The sequence below is a fragment of the Amphibalanus amphitrite genome, unplaced genomic scaffold (assembly GCF_019059575.1).
Source record: "Amphibalanus amphitrite isolate SeventyFive unplaced genomic scaffold, NRLGWU_Aamphi_draft 000822F_arrow, whole genome shotgun sequence".
NCBI classification, from domain to species: Eukaryota; Metazoa; Arthropoda; class Thecostraca; order Balanomorpha; family Balanidae; genus Amphibalanus; species Amphibalanus amphitrite.
In genome coordinates this window covers 167661-191330 of record NW_024882316.1, presented here as the reverse complement: position 1 = coordinate 191330, position 23670 = coordinate 167661, and the positions used below count along the sequence as shown (strand labels likewise).

At 52.5% G+C, this 23670-nt stretch overlaps 1 protein-coding gene across 3 annotated transcripts in view; it reads left to right on the top strand.

Moving 5' to 3' along the window:
• Positions 1-620: 620 nt before the first annotated feature.
• Positions 621-23670, top strand: part of LOC122366662 (SH3 and multiple ankyrin repeat domains protein 1-like) — a 40532-nt gene continuing 17482 nt past the window's right edge. Inside the window, exons 1-4 of one of the 3 annotated variants that reach the window (XM_043339157.1) lie at positions 621-725; positions 2853-3086; positions 11030-11205; positions 21401-21461. The gene's annotated coding sequence lies outside the window, so the exon portion shown is untranslated. Of the gene's footprint in view, positions 726-2532; positions 3087-11029; positions 11206-14342; positions 15064-21400; positions 21462-23670 lie in introns of those variants that run through there. The other 2 variants (XM_043339158.1, XM_043339159.1) reach the window with 2 other exon arrangements.

Genomic DNA, 23670 nt, shown 5'->3' with positions numbered 1-23670 from the left:
CGTGCGTTCTCACCGAATCCGTATGTTTTTTATCCGCATGCGAATTATGTGGCTTTTCATCCGTCTAGTGTCTATGATTTGGGAAACTCTGTGTCATTATCAGCGATTTTTAACGAAAATATTTAATAAATTGTATCTCCCTTGTGCTTGCGTGCATCAGTATTCCAATCCGCATTCTGGAATCAAATCTGTCGATGCTGTAATGTTTCTCGCATTTACCGTTTCAGTTTCAGCCAGTGTTTTTATAGGTATGCCTTGTTTCAGCTTTGCAAACGATCAGCTATCAGTTATTTCAATCACTAAACGGAAGCTTTGCGAACCAAGGCACGAAACCATGACTGAAACCTCAAACCCAAACGTACTCACAAGTCAATTATCGACTATCGTGCACGTTTTATCTTTCGCAGGCTCCGACGTATCGGATTCGGGATGCATCAGACGTCAGTCAAACGGACGTTTCGGCCAGCACCTAATGACAGTCCCCAATGGACTCTTGTCTTGTCACCGAAATCCCCGGGACTCTTGTGACCGAACGGCACTCCCCAGCCCCCACCCTACTCTGCTTCCCTCTCCAGTTCCCCGCCACGTTTGTGATCCTCCAAATACCTACTGCCACAGGAGATCGGCTACGTGGCGGAGACAGACGGAATGAAACGGACACCCGACCCGGTGGCCACACCATACTTGGCCACACCGACTTTCCCGAGCGTGTCGTCAGCCATAAGGTCAGCTCGTCAGCTCGTCAGCTCCATGCATGCTATTTTTCCGTTTTCCCTCCGTTTCCTCGAAATGTTAACTTGTTTTTGTTTTGTTAGGTTCAGGTTATGCCGTTTCGGTCTATTGAAACCATTTCGGGGTTATGAGATTTATAGATGCATGTATTTAGGGCCTTGGATGCAATGTGGGGGGGGGGGGAGGGGAGGGGAGGAATAGGTACTGAGCTTATACCGTTGAGACAGGAAGCCAATTCACTCAGCGGACCAGCGATTCGGCTCGCCGGGCAGAGATAAAGTGTGTGCATTGTGCAGTCATTCAGTTGCGCAGACGGTCCTTACTGGATAACGAGAAGAGCTGTTGTCTGTAAAGTTGTTTTTAATGGCAGCCGGGCGCACATTATGCCTGCTGTAAATTGTTTTAAAGGGACCCTCCCACCTTCAAAAAAGTTAATGAATTGGCACGAAAGTGATGTCGCTCGGTTCAGAAAGAGCGAAAACGAATATCTACCAAATTTCATCGAAAAATATTCACCGGTTTTCAAGATATTAGACTTTTACTTTTGTTTACTTTTTGGGATATCCGCTGTTCCTAGCGACTTTATTTGAAAGTGCGGCATTTGTTGCGCGCAAAGCAGCATGCCATATACCACCGCGTGCTACCAAACGTTTTAGTAAAAGATTTAAAAATCGTTAGATCTCCGCTGACGTCACAAATTCTAAGGGGGCATACCAATGCACTAGCCCCTTAGAATCCGAAAACTGCAAGTTTGAAATTCCATATCTCCGAATTAAAGCATTTGTCGATGTTGTGAGTGCCCAAACCGGTATTTGCAGGCCATGGCCACCAACTTGGCTATCTCAACTCAAAACTAATGTTAAGGTGGGAGTGTCCCTTTAATGTTGGATGCCAATTCAGGCGTTGAGGCTAGGGCAAGGCTATATGGTCTGGCTCAATGGGACTTGTAGTAATGAAAAGCCGACGATAAAGTAATTGTAAAACGGAATATCTGGTAAACTGCCAACCGTATCTTCTCTTTCCCTTGGCTGGTCACAGCTTCCGTCAACCGAGGTGCTAGATAAAAAACTTTTGTTAAAACACCGGCGAAGCCATGAGACTTCTGAAATCATTGCGGTTGAAAACTTGAACCGCTCCAATTGCATATTTCAGTAACGAAATTCTGCGGGATGGACGAAAACGATCGAATTTCCCTGCTTATTCGGTAAGCAACGACGTAAAATATTTTCAAGCTTGTCACCAACCATTCACTTAACACCGTCAAATGGAAAATGTATACCTCAGTGAGCTTTCCGTGTTTGTTGTTGATGCATATTCCTTGTGAGGATTGAACGTATCCGCAGTGCACTTTTACGAATGCCGCCGATCACAATCCTCCAGTTATTTCAGTCCGCGAAATGTCGTAAACTGGCCAATGGGCAATGAGTAATGACAGGGCTCCAAAGGTCTATTGCTGTGCCATTATCTAATCAACCATGACAAAACATAGATGCGCATCCGATGCGCTCCGCCTCCGCCGTCTCCCCGGCAAATCGCCATCTCCCTCCAAATTTAGCCCATCGCGTGTCACCATAATGAACTCATGAGGAGTTCCGATTACAACACTAATCTTCTGTGGCCGAGCCGTGACGGCGCCCGCCTGGGGCGGCGGTGCCGGGGGGAAGGGGGGGGGCTGTGGGCGGGGGCCGGGCGGGGGGCTGCAGGCGGGCGAGGTCGCTGACCCCCGCCGCTCTCGCCCGCGCGCCGCTCGGACGGCCGATCTAGGTCAGTCGGCGGCCGGCGGCCCGCGAGCGGCGCAGTGCGCCTGCGAGCGCCGAGCGGTGTGGTGCTCCCCGCCCCCGCCCCCGCCCCCGCCGGCAGCGCCCAGTGCCAGTCGGCCTGTGTGGGCCTGTGCTGGCCCCTCAGTGCGGCGGTCCGCCCGCCTGCCGTGCCTGTCGGTACATACAGTGGTGTGTTGAGCGCAGTGGGTGCGACTGACGCCCCGGGATTGGAGTCTCGGACTGCGCCCCGCCGTTCAGTGACAATATTTACCGTGTCGTGTGTCGTGTCGCGGTGTCGTATAGTGTCGCTGTTCGTCTGTCGCGCCATTGACCAGTGCCGTACTCCGTGTGCCGTACCAGCTCTCCATCGCCGTACCACCGTCGTACCGTCGTACCGGTACACTCTCCACCAACGAAGCACCGTGCAGCCGTCCGGCGCGGCCGCACGGAGCGGTCAGTGACCCCGGCCGGCCGGCACACGGCGCTGGTGAAAGGTGTTTGAGAGCGATAGTGACTGCGCCACCGCCGACCGACCGACCGGCCGACCGCCCGACCGGCCGCCCGACCGCCCGACCGCCCGACCGGCGCTGGCAGGTAGGTGAGCTGGCCCAGCTCTGGGCGGAGCTGACGCAGCCTCTGGTGCCGTCAGATAACATACACCAGCTGACTGGGCCGGTGGGTGACTACCGCAGCTGATTGTGCTTGTCGGGGGGCGTCGATGATGTGCTGGCGGGGAAGCCTGCTTGTTGTTTGTTGATAAATGATGGATATTGAACTAATGTGTGCTGATGCATATCGGTCAATGATGCTCATTGAACTAATGCGGTGATTCCGATTCGGTTAGATGCATCCATGAGGAAGTGTATATAGTGATTCGACTAGATTCCAAGTTTTCACGGGATTGCAACTGGTGTCGACTCCAGCAGCGTCGGTTGGTCGGTTGGCCTGGGGAATGCTCTGGAATGTCGACATGGCTGAGCTGCATTCAGTGCAAACAGCCTCACCGTCCCTCAGTGTATGTGTTCCAAAAACGAGCATGGCTGCTTACATGGTGGTTATGTCGATTATGTCCATCTTGCACGCAACATATTGCTGGCATATTATTCCGTGCAGCCTGTGGATTCAGTAGCCGCAGAAACTCTGGCACATATTTGTGGGATTTGCGAGATGATGCTCATGAGTCGTGTAATCCGCAGCGAAAGTTATCACATGGCTGATGCGAGTTTGTTGACATGTTTATTGGTTTATAGGGTATGGTCAACGCTCCAATGCTACGTGGAACCTTTTATGGACCGCCATATGCTGTGTTGAAGTTTTATTTGAAGATATTTAGGGAAATGAGGTACCTTTATATCTATCCTCTCAGTTTTTAGGAGGCCCTTATTCGACTGGGCCTCGGAGCCACAGGAGGAAATTTATAGATAGTTATTTCTGTATAGGCACTGGGGAGGTTAGATCTTCCCTGGAGATTTCTGAGAACACTGACGGCAATGTGAAATAATGAAACTTGCGGGGCGTTGCTGTGAGAAGTTCAGACGTTTTATGCCAAAGGTCAGTAACCTGATCTGTCTCGAAAATGTACCCGACGTGAATGTCACGAGGTCCCAGTCGGACTACCAATATTTCAGTCTAGTCTTTGCCCACGATTGGTAAGCGATCGTCAAAACCCCACAGAAAGGTGACAAGTTAAGGTAATGAAATCTTGTGATGCATGCGCAGTTCGATCCACCCAGTCGGGAAGAGTACATAAATTTCGGGCCATCGTCAGTGTTACTGCTAACAGGGCCCAGCACACAACAGACACGGAGCTCGCTGATCCTCATGGGTCGACAGCGCTTGTGAAGACAATTGCGATCATCACTCTGTTTGTCGGGGGAAGTCCCTTGAACAATCAGTGAAAATGCCTTCATGAAGCCTCTGGCAGAGCCGATGTGCCGTCATTGGCGTGAGGGTGTGTTGTCATCTATCATATTGATACCGCTGAACGGACAAATGTTCGCTATTTGGGGGAACTGTGGAGTATCACCGCAAAGTTACAAGGTTTTGATTAGTTTCATGTGACTCCATTTATGTCATCACGAGGATCATTTCAGTTGGCATCGGCGTCAGTGCTTATGTCGGTGCAGTGTGCAGGGAATAAACAATGCATGCAGTCGATGATAGGCCACGGGTCACAGTGACCTATTTGTGGACCAATTGATGACCACGGCGAACGGCCAGGAATGGGTGGTCTAATGTCACGTGCGTGGGAAATGGACCGATGAGGGGCTTTTTCGGGCGGGACACTCTGGGCCTGGGGTAACCCGCGATGGGGATGAAGAGCACCCCAGTAACCTGTGCGCCGTGCTGAACGTGAGACCATACGCGTGCCGCGCCGCTTTGAGGTACTGTATGCCACTTCAGAGTTCAGGGTCGTGTGTACCGTTTGCCACGGTGAGGTGCCGTGTGCCGTTGAGATACCCTATTATTGAGGCACTGTTCACTAATATGAAGCACCCAGTGCCCCCGTGTACCGCCGTGGGGCACGATGCGGTGCAGTGGGGGGTCCATGCTGACACCACCTGGGCCGACCGACCGACCGTCACCCCACGGCTCCCAGCCGTGCCGCCACGCCACGACCCACGGCTGGTACTCCCGTGACGCAACTCCAGTGGCCTTCGCCGGTCAGCGGCCCAGTAACCGCTCTCGACGAGCCGGCGGCCCGCGACGATGAACGCGGTGGCGCTGGTAGGGCTGAGGTGACACGGTGGGTTGACCGCGACACCAGATGAGACTAGGTGTCAGACGAGCGGGGGAGGGGACGATCATCCCGGAGTCCTCAGGTGTTGAGGGTCTGAAGGAGTGAAGGGGCGTGCCAGGTAGTGAAACGCTGGGGTCTACCGTCTATGTATGTGCGGTCGGACATTGGTCGCTTGTGGTAGAGTTAGGGAGGAGCTTTGTACGTTAATATATTCTGGGATATCCAATCCTTTTAATTACGTTCATTGTCGTTATGCGCCATAAAGGGTTCCCTCTTTAATCTGGATTGAAATGCGGCGGAGCTTTAAATTCAGCGTCGATGACACATTGTTCACCAAGCCTCTTACGTAATTCGATTATGTAATTTGGCATGCAATGCATGAATATGACATTTTCCTTGAAATAATTTCATGTTAATCCGGGGGCAATCGTAAGCCGTAAGCCTGTTTTTTTTTTTTAGATACGCGGATGTTGCGATAATTTGCACAGGACAAACTAGTTGTTGGTTTCCAATAATATCGTGACGGGATCGGCCTTGCTTTTTGTCCGCCATCACTCACGGCACTCATGTAATGTGGGATGCCCGTCTTCCAACTTCACCAATGACCGTCAACCACCAGCTGAGACACAGCTGCACTCTGATCCCGGGACGGTGTAACTCTTGACCTAAACAACAACAACCTCCTGTTACCATGCGGCGTACCCTGCCCCCCCCCCTGGGGGGGGGGGTCGTCCGACTCCCAATGCACCAGCTCAGGTGACGGCGCGGTTCAATCGATTGTTGGACGGCCCCGCGGCCCGCCGGCCGACGCGACACACGACTCGCGCCGGTAAGTCGTCGGAGCCGCCGGCTGGGGGTCCGTTCTCCATTGTATTTGGGAGGCACAACACAGTCGCCAGTGAGGGCGCATCCGGGCTGAACCCGCCCCGGTGGGCCCGGCGAGAGCTCCGGTTCGGTTCGATCAGTGGAGGCTGCTCGGGAGGGTGAGAAGCTACATGAACGGCTGTTCGATAACCAGGCACAGGCGTCGGAGGGTTTATCCTGATAGGGAGTCGTGGGGGATTGGATTTAGGAGCTGCCTGTGGCATTTGGGTGATTTCCTGTGGAATTCGTGACGTGTAGTTTACATGCAAACCTTACCAGAAATGAAGAGTTGTGGTTTCGTCGGGTCAATGACCGAAGCCGGGTGGAAGGGAAAAGCGAGTCGTGAGTGAGCTCGTGTGAGCTCATCTAAATATCCCTTTTGGGTAGCTCTTCCCGGTAGTTTGATCTGCTGCGGACGTGCTAGGCAAGAGGGTGGTTTCTCAGAGTTCAAACACGTCATTTCGGCCTGTTCGACTTTCCTGTAAAGCCGAGCGTTTCTCAATACCTAACCGCAGTGTTCCATGCCCTCGGTTATCAGAGTTGGTGTCGGCAATCATGTTTCTGAGGTGCAAGTTCTGGTGGCTGGATTTTCCTGGATTGTTTCCTGCGGCTCCGCGGGATGATATCTCGCCCGTTTGGCCATATAACCCGCCGCCGGGTGTGGTAACATCTCGCTCAGTGGACCAGCTGGCGACGCCAGAGGTGAAAATATGGAGGAATGTGGCGGTCGGAATGGAGTCTCGTGGAGCGAGAGTCTCGCTCGGCACAGCCGGACCGAACTGGCTCCAAACCGGCGACAGAGGGGAGAGGAGAGCAGAGAGCACTCGACTCGTCGGCGACTCCGCAGGAGGGAGAGGGTGTCGGTTTTACCCATCGCCCGCCCGGCCCGGTATACCAGTGGCTACACTGGACGCCCAGGGAAGACACCGGCTATGGTTGAAAGGTTCCCAGGCGGCGGGAAAAGGAAAGTGGTAAATGGTGACAAATCGGGTCGGTGATTTACATCGCTGTTGTTGCGCAGTGACTATGTGGTCGCTGTTATCTTTCCAGAGCGCTGAACACAAGAGTCGCTCACTGTAGCGCAATTACTTCACTCCGAAATACGTGCACTCCTTATCTAGATGACACACTGAGCTGGTTTATCAACAACATAATCTTGACGACTAGCCGGCTGTCAGCCGACAACATAAAACCTAAATGTCGTGGCTCGTCAATGACTGTTCCAGCATGGCCGAAGTTTAGAGGGATCGTCACCTCACGAATAGCACCCTGCGGGGTCGTTTAAAGCCCTACGGGTCGCTGAATGGCCGGCTCGTCGCCCGTGGAACTGGAGGTCGCTGTGGACCGCCAGCTCCGTGTCACGCGGTTCAGCGCCGAAGCACAGGGTCCGACGACCTCCGCGAAAGGCCAGCACTTTCGCCGAGAGCATCGGGTCGAACGCAGCGCCGCGCGGCGGTGGAATCTCGAAACTGAGTTTTATGGTTGTGACGCTGAGCGCTCCAGGCGCCAGGATGGCTTCTTGTGGGCTATTTGTGCTTGCAGCTTGATGTTTGTGCGTGAACTGATAGCCCTGATTGAAGGCTGGCTAACAAGCTGTTTTGTGTCTCGATATATCGGTGGTGATGGCGCATTTTAAGTTCACTTATAAAAGAAGCCGTGATTTGTATTTTCTTCTCTTCCAGGTAACAGGTTGGACGGTCCTGAAGTTGTTTAGCTGTTTTGGCACGCAACTATAATTCGACACTGTGTTATGCTTGTGTAGAAGTGAGGGTCAACTGTGACCAAGCTTTTCCTACCGTGACATTCATTCCTAACGAGTGGGTCTCCCCGTTCACCTTGCTGCAGTTTCCCCACGAAGGTCTCGGGATCTTATGATTCCCTCCGGGGTGCTGACCGTCTGACTAGTGTCTATTGACACGAACCGGCGGCGACACCACTGCTCCCTCGAATCATACTTAAAGAAGCATCACGTCTTACGTTTCACGGCTGACGTCTCTCCGTCGTCACGTTTCACGTCTGTTACGTCCCATCCTGCAACGTCTAACGTCAATTTCTCTCACGTCACGTCTCACGTCTTTGTCACGTCTACCTCGTCGTGGCGTCTGACGTTTCGTGACTCTGCATCAGTCACGAATAGTCACGGTGCCGGTTTTGCCGGTGGTAGCGCTAGTCGGGCGTCTGAGTGCTGCAGTTTTCCTGGCTCGGGATCGAGTACCGACCCAGTTCTGCTGAGGTCAAGGACGCCGAACCGCCGGCGCCGGGCGCCGCGCGCCGCGGGCCGAATCGATCCTACAGGCTGAAGTGCAGTCGGCAGAATTGATTGTGTGCCCGTACTGCTCGAGATCGGTTAATTTATTGTGGGCCACCAGATTGGTTAGGGACGGGCAGTTGGTCAGATGGTTAACGCTGGGTCAGGGGTGGGCGATGGTTTCATGCTTTTCTTGATGGCCAGGCTAGCTAGTCATGAAACGAGCTCTTGAGAGTCAAACTTGTGGAGAAAAATCGTAAATTACTTCCGTTGGAACAGTTTGTCTCAGTTTTTGATGCTCAGAGTTTGGGACCTTATCATTATCCGGCAGACATGCTTTTACCTTGTTTAACCATGTGTTACCGGATTTTTGTGAATCAACATCAATGTGTTTTTTCATATGCCTGAGTCTGTGTCAGTCTGTGTTTTAGCGCATCCGTAAGAATCATAGTAATTTTGAATCAGACTTATTCTTGTCATTATACGGATATGATGGTCGATGGAAGTTATCTTTACTGAATTCATATCATATTGATCCGATGGTGTTGCTGGGTTCGCGACCCTCATATCGTGATTCTTGAACTCCCAGGGACTGTACGGGTTTCTATCGTCTACAAAAAATGACCAAACTGAGAGAAGCCTCGGGTTTGATGCCGTCACTGCGACCTTGTGTGGATCTGATGTCCAGCGTTTCAACATGATGCAAGCTCTGATAACTGCTACCGAGTGCGCTCTGTGCGGCTGGGAAATGCAAATATCACACCGGGCATCAACCTTACATTTGTGCCACATTTCCGGAATATTAACACTATCCCGATCATATCATTCGCCAGAAAAGCTGGCATGCCTATCGCTTTACTTCTCGGACACAATTTGTTCCCGGTGCCCCGGCAATGCTGCAACTTTTGCGAACACACTTCTACGAACACTTGGAGTTTTCCGAAGCGGTCACGGAATGCAGTTCTTGGACATCGTTCCCAGTCGTACCACGCGAACGATCAGTGAGTGGCAACGCCGTGTGACGGCTCTGCTACGTTGACATGACACCTGTTCACCATTTGTCCTGTTTGAGGCTCATTTACATCACGTGTGAAAAGATTGCGGTTAACAAATTACCTAGTTAATTTGCGTGTCCGTATGCGTTGTCAATTAGCATACCAGATAAGTTCGTTTCGCATGTTTCAGTCAGCCTGTTGGAGCACCTAAGCAACTCCAATCAAACAAGCATCTCAGGGATCTGTGAACAATATAGAGCTGATTGCTGAAGCCCAAAGCCGACAATTCGAGCTCGCCCCACCCGTCGCCCGCCTGGCGGCGCCGCTGCGGGCCGGTTTTTACGCCGGGGCCCGGGATGGGATCCTCTGAATGGCTGACGTAGTGCAACAAAAACTGACCGGGCGCCTCCTACTCGGGCGCCGCGTGCCGCCGTGGGTTCTCTGTCCGCCGGCCGGGGTGGCGAGGGAGTGGTGAGGGCCGGTCAGAGAGGGCTCAACGACCCCAGTAAATGGAGAGTTGGAGAAGCAATGTTCGGCAGTGGGGTTAATACTTGATACAGATAGATTAGCGGGATGTAACAGCGGTGATCAGTGGCTGCAATGATGCATTGCTTATGCATTGCTAATTACAGATAATCTTCGCTGTCTCTGAGACTTGAGAGGGCATCTGTGCTGTGTGCACGCCAAATCCTTTATTGTACCCACTCCCATAGTGTCCTTCAATTCCAGCCATCGCAGTGGCGGTTCAGTGTACGGCCGCCAGTGTGCAGTGAGCAGTGTGCACTGCACTGCTGCCACTGAGCGGGCACCGCTGTCACTGTGCACTGTCCAGTGTGCGCTGTGCACTGAGCGGGCTAGCGGGCTATGCAGTGACACTGCTCCCACTGAGCGGGCGCCGCTGTCACTGTGCACTGTGCAGTGTTCAACTGTTCACTGTGAGCTCCGGCGCCGGGCACAGGTGCCGACCGGTCACGATTCTGCCGGCGCGCCGCCGCCGCCGCCTCTTGTGTAACCGGGCACAGCGGGCTGATCCGGGGCGGGGGCGGGGGCGGGAGGCCGGGCGGTGCACTGACCGCCGCGCGGATTGGCAATGGCGGCGGCGGCGGCGGCGGCGGCGGCGGCGGCTCACACCTGCCCCGCCGGCGCCGGCCGGTGACGTCAGCCGCCGCGCGCCGCGAGAGAGACTGTACCGGGTCAGGGGCGGCGCCAGGTGCGGTAGGGCCAGCGAGCTGGAGGTCCTCGCCGCTGGTCTGGTTAGCTTGGGGTCCACTGCCGATGGTGCCAGACACAGCATGTTTGTCCGTCCAGTGTCTGTCCGAAGTTCATCTTATGTCTGTTCGAAGTCCATCCGATGTCGACCCGTTCGTAACCGCCGAAACGTTACCAGTTTGTGTAAAATATATTTAGAAGGTCTGGGCCGAGCAAGATCTCATGATATTGATATTCATGATATTCCTCTGATTAATTTGTTTGTAAACGAGTGTGCCTATTTGATAAGAACTAATATTCCATAACTTTAATATTGTATGTTTCTTATTTCATTTGTAACACATGCGTGCCCGTCTACTGAGTTTGAGAAATGAGATTCATATATTTCCTCAAGAATCATTCTGTCACCGCATCACACCGTTACCTGGCTCTCTGATAGGCATGTACTGACCTGCCGTCTTGTTCTGTCTCTAACTTTCAGATTGGGATACAGAACTGCTCGGCATCCACAGTTTGGGGAGCTGCGACTCCCGATCAGCCATTCCAGCTCGACCGTCTTCGGTCACCGCGAGGAACGCGTTCCGCACAGCTTCCCGTGGCTCCGTCTCCAAGCTAAACGTGACTGACTCCGTCGGTTCCGGCCTCGCTTACATATAGGTACGAACGGGGTCTTTGTCTTTGCCTTGTTGGTCCATGTCTCGTCCGAGGTCTCAATGTTTTCGAACATTGAATTATGGTGAAACGTGGTTGGGGTGCCGTTACGGATTGATATATCTCCAGTTAGATACCTGGTGTTTACTGTGAGAAGAAATCAGATAATTAGATTCTAGTGTAAAGGCTTATTTTCCTATTTTATTGTCAATCCTTACTCATTTTTAGTAAAAATGGGCAAATCACGCTTACATTGCACTTACGTAACCAGCTTGATAATCTTGCATGCCATTACTTTACGAGTAAGTATGCGATAGGTATTTTACTTGTCCAATGCAAACTCGGAAACTTTGAAGCAAGATCGCAACCGATTAAGTTTGAAGCTGCGGAATGTGTTTGAGTTTGGGAACCATGATTAAACGGATGGAGCATAATAACAGCTAAACGTTCTTGTAGAAAGCGGGAATGTCTCTCTTACCAGTTACCTGGCTTCGGGCTTGCTCCCCTAGCTATCAAACAAAATCATTCAAGTTCGGTAAAAGTGTCCATATGCCTTCTTATTCTGTTCCCCTGACGACTTTTGGTGAGGGGACTGGGCGTACTGAAGTTGAACTGAGTTTCCACTCTTTCTTTACACAGTATTGCCACAAGTTGTTGACGACTCCTCTCAAAGCCAACTGTCAGATAAGCCCTGATGGCTTTGGCTCGGCTATTTCGATTAGAAACGCCTGCCTCATCGAAATTCGAATAACGTAATAACAATGTCTAACAGCAGGTGCTATTTACTAAACTCGTCCGAATAGTGACTAGAATAACCATTCGTAGACAGGGGCTCCGCCACAGGGGGGTACGCGGGGGTCCGGACCCCCTCAATAATTTACCTGGGGGGTACAGTACCCCCCAATATTCCGAATAACTGTAAGCTTGTTTTCGTATAAGAATGACTAAATCATTCACAGAATGTGTTGAATAATTTAGAATGTGTTGACAGTCGCAAAGCTAAGGAATTTAAGATCTATAAATGTAGGGATCCCTTAAAATGTTGTGACACACGAAGTGCTCAACTCTCGCCGACCTATATGTACGGGAGTGCCACTATTCTACCATTTTGTTATTAAAATGAATGCGTTTAAGATTGCTATAGGATTAGCTAAGCATGCCAGAATTCGGCTATAATTTCGTGAGAGGTCCCGCTTGCAGGACACCTCCTAGACACAATACCCGCCCTAAATGAGCTTCAAATCGATCTGAGAATCCTTTTTCCATGTAAGGTCACCCGATAGTGTTGGGGGGGGGGGGGGGTCCAAACCGGTCTTTCGAGCACCGTACTAGTCTAAGCAGCTTCACACCGTTCTGATGTAATCTGCAATAATCTGCACAGGACTCTGAATGCAGGTCGGTAGAGATACGTCTACAAGTCACAACTCTTACAGGCTCCCCTGCATAACCTGACCTTTGATTCAATTGCAGCATTTTGATATCCATTTTCATGTCAAGCTAGGTCACTCTCTGATCACAGAGACTGAATGTCAGTCTCTAAGGACTCCATACTGCTATATGTATGAGGGCAGGGCTTTCAAATCCCTTCAACGCCTCCTAAAGCCCTGCGCTTTCCCTTAACTACTGCCTTGGAGGACCAGGCACTGGCCTAAGAGCCTACATATATAGATATCTGAGCGCCTATGAATGTCCCTGAATTCCCAAGCCCATGCCAGTCACTGAGAGCCTAATGCGCTGCCTGATGGTTAACACCGCCCTTGGAGCGCGCAACAGCGGCCTCCATTCCTCAAGAACGTTGATTTGAGAGGCCGCCATGTCGGTGTCAATGGGCTCCGCTTCTCGGTTTTCGATTCTTTATGCAAATTGAACCTTGGTTTTTCGGTTTAAAGCAAAATTTCCCCGATAAAATTATTAAGTTTTCTTTGAGCTCTAGAAAAAGCGGCAATTTTTCATCATCTTCGGGAGCTGCAGGGGAGAGGGGAGGGTGAATTCGCCCAAAATACCCACCCTGGATCCGCCAGCGAGGTTTTGTGTTTTAGGTCGGACCCCCCCAATCCCAAAACCGTGGCGGAGCCCCTGTTCGTAGATGGTATCGTCCGGCTATTATCCTTATCGTCGGCCTTTGCAAGGTAGCTGGCGCTGTCAGTGAAAGGAGATGCTCGGACCGTGACGCGCGTAGATGCGTGTGTTCCGCTATAAACCCTCGGGCTGAGACACATCCATCAAGACACTATCGGGTGTGTGGTCTTCGGAGGCCAGTCTCTCCCCTTGGGCGTGCCATTCGATCGTGGCTGTAGCCTGTAGCGGCCGGCCCCGTAGTTTTGTCAGAGTCGTGAATTGAAGGCCGCTGCTAAAGTGCTACGGCCGGCGGCTGTATCGACTTTGATGACGTGTCGGTTGGCCGCACAAAATGGGCCATTGTTAGCTGAGTCACGGTCAGGCGTGTAGCGCTGATGAATCTGAGACGGAGGTGCGGTCCGACGGCGTACTATGGAATCTGCGCGGCCGTCTGCGAGACGCGGGATGTGTATCACCCGATACGGTGGTCTTCTGGCCAGAATTGCTAGGTAGTTGGTTAGTGTAACGTCTACTAGTCGGCGTGAAACTTATGGTCATCTTGTTGTTGTGTTCTTATCTCGTTTCTCCTTCGTTTCTCGTCTATTTCACATAGTTGGTTGTGATGTTTCCAGCTCTGAGCGACGTGTCGTATAACGACTTTGTCGTAGACTGTGTGCCCAGCCACGCGGAGAGCCGACGAAGGGTCCGTGGGAGCACGTCTCCGCTCCCCCCTGTCTGTGACCCGCGGCCGGCCCGGCTCACCCAGGGCGGTCTCTGCTGACATTTCGCCGCCAGACACACGCACCGGCCGGCCCGTCGACCCGACCGCTCGACGGTGGCGAGCATCGATCGGCCTCAGTGGCCGAGACCCGATGCGTTCGACTGACCCGGCGGCGCCATCTTACCGCGGCCGACCCGACCCGGCGCGCGCCCCCCGAGCCGGCGCCGCTGGGCGCGCTCCTGCGCCGCGCGACGCGACGCAACCGTCCCAGCTGGCGGGTCGGCGGCCAGCTGACGGAGACTGTACGCGCCGGGCCTCCCCGCTCCCCGCTCCCCGTCCCCTCCCCGGGCGGACCGGCACCGCCGACAGTCGGCGACTGGCAGCCGACTGCCGAACCGAGCCGACCCCGCAGTGCCGCGGCGGCCGCAGACGCGCGAGGGTAGGGGTGTGTGCGGCGCGGGCCACCACAGCCCGACAGTGATCTCCTGGGAGCGGGTATAACGGCTCGAGCGGTGGAAGACAGCCGTTTGTTGAGTGGGGTCGTTTCTCAAGTCTGTGGACCCGTTTGAAGTGACTGTTTTGTGACAGTGTGTGACGGGTGACGCGGTCGCGCGTCCCGTGTGGAGGTCTCTATCCTGATCCGGACGGAGCGGATCAGTTTCAAACGTGTATCATCAACTCTCCGTCTGGGACGCGCGGTGGAGCTGCCGCCTTCTGTCCGCGAGTGATGCGCCAGCGTACCACGTGCAGCGTCGCCCCCGGCCCGACGCGACGCGACTCTGACCGGCGGCAGCCAGCAGCCGACGCCGACCAGCCCGCCAGCTGACCCGCCCGGTCCCTAGTCGCTGTTTGTAGACCCCTCACCGCCGCAGCGCCGGGGTACGCACGGGACCGCTATACTCGCGGGCGCTTCCACTGGGGTTACGCGGCTGCCTCGGTCAAGGTGACCTTGTAGTACAACGGAAGTGTAGCGGCGCGCGGTGCCAGGAGCGTCGCGCGGCCCGCCCGAGCCCGTCCGGTTGGCCGCGAGCGGCCTTACGTCGGCTGCCCCGGCGCCAGCCACGTGCGTTCGACGGCGACTCGTGGTGAGTGTTTGAGGGAGTTGGGTCGTCGATAGGTCGTGTCAACTGTCACTGCTTCGGTCAGACAACATTGGTGTCTGCTACCGGTCATTTAGTTCAGGAACTCTGCCTAATGGATCACCATTGTCGCTCAATCCCAAACATCGGTGCATTTTTCTTCGTGGCTCTATGCATTTTCTCTTATTTCTAAGTTTTGTCTATTTGGTTATTGTTTCGATCCGCTTTCCCGACCCCGAGAACTTCACATTCTTTCATGGTTTGGTATTTTTCATTTTACCTCTCTGTTTGCAACTGAAGCACTATTTACCGAAGCATTCAGCGTGCGTCGTCTCGCTTTTATGGCTTGTCAATCCATAAGTGGCCCATAAATGCTTCCTAAAAGCGAGTGATCCCCCCACAGACTATCTACCTACTGGTGCTAAATCGGACACTCCACCGTCCTCATACAGTCATCCCGGCGTATTCTCGTCAGCTGCTGTGAGCGCCGGCCGCGCACCCGCAGACAGTATCATTTATCAGACACTCATTGTTCATTGTGTTTCTTGAAAGGCACTAAGAATACGGCGCTTGGTGGGGTAGGCACTCATTGTTCCAGGCGGCAAATCTTGTGCTCGTCATCCGCTTGATATGTGATATGTTAATACGTGAACATTTGCACCTTTGTTGGTGAACCTTTATTCCGATTGGTTACCTTCAAACATTTATTAGTTTTGTTGTCGAGCTAATCTACACGTCCAGTTCCGTCCGAGCACCTGCAGCGATCACTGACCGATCGCCGTTTACATTCGACTTTGGTCGGCTTTGCTCTCCATACCCTGGGTCCGGGCTCGCCGGATTTTGTGAGACGAATAGGCACAGATTGACGAGGACAACTGTTGGTGCGTCGCAGGTCATTTCAAACCGTCTTACGAGCTTGTTCATGCAAGCTACCTGCCAGAACTGCAGCAACTACCTGCAACAGCGGTAGTTACATACTTGCAAATGCACTGGCTCATGCACTTCATGGCTTGCAAATGCAGCTATGAAATGATTGATACTTTTGACCTGCATACCTGCCACGCTTGTTTCGGAAGGGCCCGTTAAAAGTTTATGCAAAGTTCAGCTCACCGTAAGGTAAAACAGCACATGGCTCGTTGCAGACTTATCGTATACGATGGTCCATAGACCTCTGTACACCAGAGGTCTATGGATGGTGCCTCATAGTGTTTCCCTTTCTCTGGACTGGCACACCGACCAACGCGTATCCTAAAGCCTGAAACAGACTTTCCGCAGTCAGGAAATCGCATGCGAGAGCATTCTCAACTACATGGAAGCACGCTCGCATGAATCGCACGCACCCCCGCATGCGATTGATGCGGGCAGAATTATGAAGCATCTGAACAGGCTCTCCATGCGATTTCCTGAATGCGGAAAGAGTCTGTTTCAGCCTCACACAGCCAAGAGTCCGTTTCAGCCTCACACAGCCACACCCCCTACCTCACACCTTTTACCCTCCTCTGCAGCCGACCACCCCAGTTCGTACCCTCTCCTCCGGCGCGGCGGTTCACAGAAGCGACCTCGCCCGACCATGAGCACTGCAGTCGGGGGCCGCTCGTGCGCGCCGGCCCGTTCCTTCCGCCCCCAGCGGGCAAGGTCGTGCGGAGCTGGGCGCCGGGGTTCGGCAGCTGTTCGGTCCGACTGCGGTGTCCGTCCCACCGGGACCGGCCCAATCAGACAGTCGGTGAGGTGAGACGTTGGGCCAGGTCGTGATGCTTCCTGTCAGGCCGCCCTGGGACGAGGATTGGGTTCACGCGATGGGAGGGGTCGCTGGGATGTTGTTGTCGGCGCTGCTCGTAAGGAGTGGATGTACGACGTTTGCTGGTAGGTGTTCATGGATGTAAGTGCTGTTTGCTGTATTTGATTGTCGTGTCGCGTGAGGCGATGCAGAGCAAGAGGACAGGTGTTGACAGCACTGGTGGGATACCAGTCTCACATGCTGGAGAGGGGTGCTCTCCTGGAAGAAGGTTGAGGGTCGGTGCTTCTCTAGCTCGATAAGCTCATGAATAACGGTTTACGACGCTCTCAAAGGAGACTGGCTCAGAGAATTGGCCGCGTCCTAAAGTGACATGACGTGAACTGCTGCGCCTAATCCATGTAGTTTATTTCTTTCGTTTACATCTCCACCAAATCGATCGCCAATTTCACTCATGCACTGCTATAGCAATCACCCTATCAGTGAATTGGCTCTCAGGACATCGGATCATCGAGTGTTGGATTGCCGGCTGCATTCGTTATGTTTCACGACATCGGACTAATTGGAGGCGTCTGGTCCACTGGATATTCCATGTGTTTGCTTACACGATACTGAGAGATACTCGAAACATTCTTCCCAAATTAGTTGAGCTTTTTGTTTACATTCTTGCAGTGAGGGAGATATTGAACCATGGGTCATGGAGGACAGGAGGCACCGTAGGAAAGCAGCGCGACCAAGTTAGCCCCAGGACGCTCAACACCGTTTATTGTCGTCGCTAGAAAGCGATCATGCTCGCCTATCTGCGCATAGTTCACGAGCAAATGATGGTAGCGGCACATTTTAAGGCGCCGACTCCGCCAAGGCTAAGTCCGGTGTTCATCCACACAAACACGACACTAAATACTGCGGTTTTATTTTAGGGTCCCGGTTTAGGGCGGTATCGGCCTTGTGATCGGCTATTCGACCTTGTGTCGAACCACATTATGACAGTCATTTGAAACTGGGGCTGGTCTATATAGTATTATGGACAATGGGCGGTCGAGGTTATTTGTTTTGAATCATTTCAGTCGTTGGTGTTACCTGGTGTAATAATGATTTGACGATGATGATACAGGGGCCAATTGCGGAACCGGATGGGATGCATTCACGCCCTCGGCCAAACGATAAAGCTTTGGCACCTACATTTCTGAGCACTGAATTATGAATGACTGAACCCCCTCCGATGTCCGTCTGGAGTTAGACTCGATGGTCGGACCAGCTCACCCTGAAGTTAGCTGTTAGTAGTCACCCCTGTGACACACTGACTCGAACCGTGCTCCGTGAAACTGTCGGCTCGGTCCCCTGTACAGTCACCCCTGTGACACTGACTGCCGGGCCCGTGTGCGCGCCGGTCGCTGATCGACTCGCCAGTCGCCACAGGAGCAGACGCTCGATAAGTTGTGCTGCCGCCTGCCTCCTCCGTCCGTCGCGGGTCGCTGCTACACCGGCGGCAGCAGAGGTCGCCCTCTCACCGCTCAAAGGTCGCGGGCTGAGTATCGCACCTTGTGGACTGGGACCGATCGTAGGCAGAGTTAGAATTGCTTTATGGGAATGAGGTCCGTGCTGAGGGACTTTTTGTTGTTATTTATCTGGCGCTGAAGATTCTTGTTCAGATGTCAACTATAACAAGCTTCAGTGCCGCCAGTAGCAAGGCGGTTTTGAGTTTATCTCATTTTTTCAGCAAAAGTGTTGTGGCACATCGTACGGACAAGCCATGTCGACGCGTGATGTGTCCTCTCGGCTGGCTTCATCTCTATTAATATCTATTTTCACCTCCAATTTCTGCATACCTCCGCGTCTCTGTCTGTGAACCACAATGTGCGCCGGGGCGGCCCCACACCGCTGTGTCGCTCCCAGCTCGGCCCGGGCACGCAGCAGAGCGACCGACGCTCTGTCGCAACCCCCCCCCTCCCTGCCACAATGCAGAGCACGCAGATGGCTCGCGCAGGGCACGTTGCATGCCACCCCCCCCCCCCCCCACTGGTCCTGTGTCCCCTCCCCTCCCAGCCGGTACGACCCACCCGGACTGATACAGTGCACATTAGAGGTGCGGGACCGTCCTCAAAATTAGCCATTGGCGTTTAGGTGGAATGTCGCTGCCACGAAAACATACGACTATGTGCTGTAATTTTGAGGACGAAGAGAACCCTTTGTTTGTAACGTTCCTCTATGAGTAGACGCCGTCAATTTATACGGAAGAAATGGACTGAAAAAAAGGCTTCGTCCGCCTCTCCATCTTATCCATACCGCAGCGACTGCAGCCAATGCTATTTCGCGTGATGCCAAAGTCGCTTGTTCCTCATCATTCGACTTGCCATTTGGCGAAACTCGGCGGTATTTATTGCATCAAAAGCCCATTGAACTTGATATTGTGCTTGTCTCATCTGCAGTCGATAGACGGACGGGCTCGTATGTTGAATATTTGCATCACTAGTGCTGGCAGGGACGGCCTGGTGGCCCGGTCGTGGTGGGTTCTGTGCTCGATACTGCACTGGTATCGCACCAGAGCGGGCAGAGGGGGCGGAGAGTGGAAGAGAGGCGCTTGATGGGGACACAGAGAGACGGTAGACGACTATTCGTAGTTAATTTTGATATTTTACTCTAAACGTCCTTGCAACAGCCATGTACTCGTACTCGCTCAATGTACTCGTAGAATAAACCGAGCCTTGTGAATGATGGTTATTTTTATACGAATAGGTGAGTCCGTTTGGACTGTTAAAGTCGTTTTCGTGACGTGATATCTGTCTCGCCGTCCGCCTCCTATAGTATCCACTCCAGTGAATACCTCTCAGTAATTGGATGTCTCGCCAGGTGATTCGCGCTCCGTCTGTCCTTTCCCGCTCCGTTCAACACCGCCTTATTGACCGGCGGTGATTTGAGAGGCGAGTACACAGAGTACGAAGGCGTCTCAATCTAAACGGGCCAGTGACGTCAAATAAACGGGCCATTGACGTCATCCTTCAGCAATGACAGACGGGGAGCAAAGGGTCCGCCTCCTCCGCGACCTGTGACTGACGAATGGACTCGGTGCCTTCAGCCTTGTGGTGTGCTCTCTGCACCATGCAGCTGTGCAATGTGCAATGTGCATCCATTCCATAGATCATCTACCTAGACCTAGATATTACTGTCGATAGTCTTCAGTGGTATACGTTGGGTTATGATGTGGGAGACCTTATACATGAATATAAGCTTCTCACTTGATTGCCAAAAGTTCTACTGAGCTCAACTCAACTAATCTCTCGAAGTGGCTACTGGCCCTACCTCAAGGCTCTCCCTACCCATCTCTTTCCAACGTGCCTTTCATCAGTCTATTGGTATAGCTGCTGCCACTGATACCTATCGGAAGTTAATGTCACTGGTTCACCCTGTCCTGTCGGCCGCCTGACCTTACCCACCGGAATGGTGGGATCACTTACAGGGGTTTCTATTCGATTAATTATATACCATGAGGTGGTACCTGAGACCCGCTTTAACTGTTACGGGCTATCCTAGTGGGTAGTTATGACACGTTAATAACGAGCCTTTACAGCTGTCTCGGCTGTGCGTCACCGTAACAGCTCGATTGTTTGCCGTTGGGTCGATTTCCGACACCTTTGTGAGTCGCAGAACTTTATTATTTCATAAGTTAGGCCTTAGGGTAAGGAGCGCGCTACCGCCTTGTCAGACTTGTGGCGTCAGCCCCGGTATACAGCCGTTCGGTCCGCTATAGAGTGCCCAACAAACAATGCTAATTGTTTTATTATCCGGACGAGGGACGTGGTTTGCTGGTGTACGTAATTGCTACTGTTTGTTGTTTAAGTACTTATAGCCCCCCCCCCCCGCGACGGATACAGATCAGTTTGAGGAGCTCCATGATATGGCATACTTAGATAAAGCTATATGCAGTAAAACCTACCCCATGCTCGACAGTACGAACTCGATAGTACGAATGTTGCAGCGTAGGTAACCTTCGTACTCTCTTCGTCAGAGGCGGATCCAGCTCAGAGGTTTGGGGGGGGGGGGGCAAACCATAACAATTTATCGATTCTTTCCATGCATCGTCCATAGGCGTAATGTTAAAATTATGCCGTTTGGGGGGGGGGCAAATGCCCATTTTGCCCCCCCCCCCCTCCCCTGGATCCGCCACTGCCCTTCGTAGCGTACGTTGGTAACCTTAAAGCTCTCACGAAAGTTCGCCGATCGATGTGTGAACGGTGACTATTTTACCACATTTTCTCAACTTGTTTGTTGCTCACTGCTCAGTCAATACTCATTACTCATGTTTCCCCTTTACCGGACGACATGTGGAAAGTAAACTCGTGCGAACTGTGTGAACCCTTGAGTTGCAGGAAGATAGTCGGTGGTGCAGTTGTACTGCAACAATCAAGCGGAAATCAGCCGTCTTTGTGCTGTGATAAGCCTGATAGGTCAGGGCTCTCACAAACGTGTTGTATCTACCAATGCCTACGCAGATAACGTGCGTTGTAAATTTATCAAATGCGTACCGTTGCGTCTGAGTAGGTATGCGCTTAGTGTTCTGTCTAGTTTTAGCGACTGAGTTCTGATTTTCGTTTTGTTTCTGTTTGACAGGGTCGTCAAGATACCGGTCTCTGAGGGCGTCTGACCGTCTGGGCGGAGACAAAACCAGTCGGTAAGTATCTTACCGCACACCGTGACAGCTTTATCTAGTCGGTATTCTCCCGTCAAGTTATACGTTAGTCGTTAAATACCTACATGCAGTCGCCATTACATCAAATGGTGTCGTGAGCCCGTGCGGTGTAGACATTTATTTTAATTATGTTCTTTATGGACTGTAGCGTTCTTCATTTGCACTCATGGATGCAGACATGACCTGAGGAGGATTATCAGTGATTCCCAGGTCACTGCTGACATTACGTTTTGTGCTGTCGCTGACTATGACCGGCGACATGATACACAATGTCAACTGGGTCAGTTTTGCACCTCTCCTATCAACACTCTAAAGTAGTCCTGTTATCAAAATACCACCAACATTGAACTGCGCGCCCGCACAGGTAGTCTTTCTGCTCTGCACTCAAGATTTTTAGAGCTAGAAGGCTGATTTTTCGTATAGCTGCTCCTCTATCCTTTCTTGATGTCCACTGAAAATTTCAAGTTTCTGTGATTTTTTGTTTCGGAGATATGACCTTGTTTTTCAGGTCATGTCATGACCCAAATGGCCAATTCTCAACATCTTGCGTTTGCCATGGGCCTTGTGAGCTTTTGACACCCTGATTTCGGCCTTTTTTGCCAGTCTTACCTCCCACCTATCATGGAACATGTTGTTCGACGATGTACAGGGGTCAAGGTCAGGGTCAAGGTCAACCTAGGTCATCTAAGATAATTGCGTTTTAGGCAAGCTGAATTTACTTTTTGTGAAGTTTTTTGACTGCATTTTTGGTAAAAGCTTCTCAGATCATGATCTCATGTAATATGGACCCAAAAACAATCGGTGCACACATCAGTACCTATACACACAGACACACACAGACATACAAACACATATAATTGACCTTGACCTAACTTGACCTGGAATGACCTCAGCAGCAAAAATCTGGTCGGGTAGTAAGACAAGGAGGTTCTAGCTGGCTTAGCACCAGAAAACAGCATCGTCGTCGGTATTTGATAAGTAGCGCACTTGATATTCAACGGTGACCCAAAGCAGCAACATTTTTTAGTTTGACCTGACCTGGAAGGTCAATGACTGACCTGAGAAGGTAAAACTGGATATCATTGGATTCGTCTCTTCCCAAAGAATCTTTTTGGTCTTTACCGCTAAGCTCTATCTCCAACAGGAACGAAATGGCGCGGGGGGTGGCAACCCCCCCCGCGCCATTTCGTTCTAGGATGGGAAAATGGCATGTGCGGGCGAGGGTTAAGACCAGTGAATTTCCTCTCCCCGGCCGGGCCCCCTCCCATATTCAATCCCCCTCGCCGCTATTGCTGGCTCGCATTCCACCATTCAGACTCGGACGTGCCACCGCGCACGTCCTTCCATCCCACGCACAGTGACGTCATCTGTGACGTCATCGCTGTGGCACACGTCGGCGGAGAGTTTCGCAATGTGTTTTTGTGGCCGTTAGATTCAATGCAAAACAGAGCGGCTTGCTGGAACGGCAACGATCGTGCTCGCGTCGGACGCGCGACGAATGATGACGTCATTACAGTTAGGGGATGCTATAGGGGGGGGGGGGGAGGGGCCAGGGGGCAGGTTGCAGGAATTTGATGGAGCGGATGTGTGGTGAGCGGGTACAGAGCAACAGGGGATGGGATGTATTGAACGGTAAAACCGGGCGGGCTGCACCTAGGTGCGAAGGATGGAAGAGGCACGGGGAAGGGAAGGAATCCCAATGGACTTGAACGGAGAGGGCAGATAAATAATTTGCTTTAGGTATATGACGGGCCACCCACGGCCCAGCATCAGAACTAAAGACTAGTGCCCCAACTCTGACCTTCCCTCCAGTGCCCACCTAACTCCTAACACGACTCAGCCGGCTCCGAAATGCCCAGACTTTTTCACAGCCGAGCCTAGCTTCGCCATAATGAATTCCTTCCCCTCAATCATACTTTTTCGGATGACTTCCCAAACAACTTTCCACTTAATTCAGACCTCATCCTCGGCTATTGGATCGCGGCGAGCGCCCGCAAAGTTCTGAGTCAATTCTACAGCACCGCCCGTGCTGCCATCTGTCGTGCTGTTGGGCAACTGAAACTTCCTCTGCCGCCCGGCCTGCTCTGTGTAGCTGTGTGTAGCCGGTGCGGCTCCACAGCTTGGTCCCCGGTCGAGCCCCCGCCGACCGCGGACCGGCTCCCACCAGCCGCCCGCCCGCCGGCGACGGATG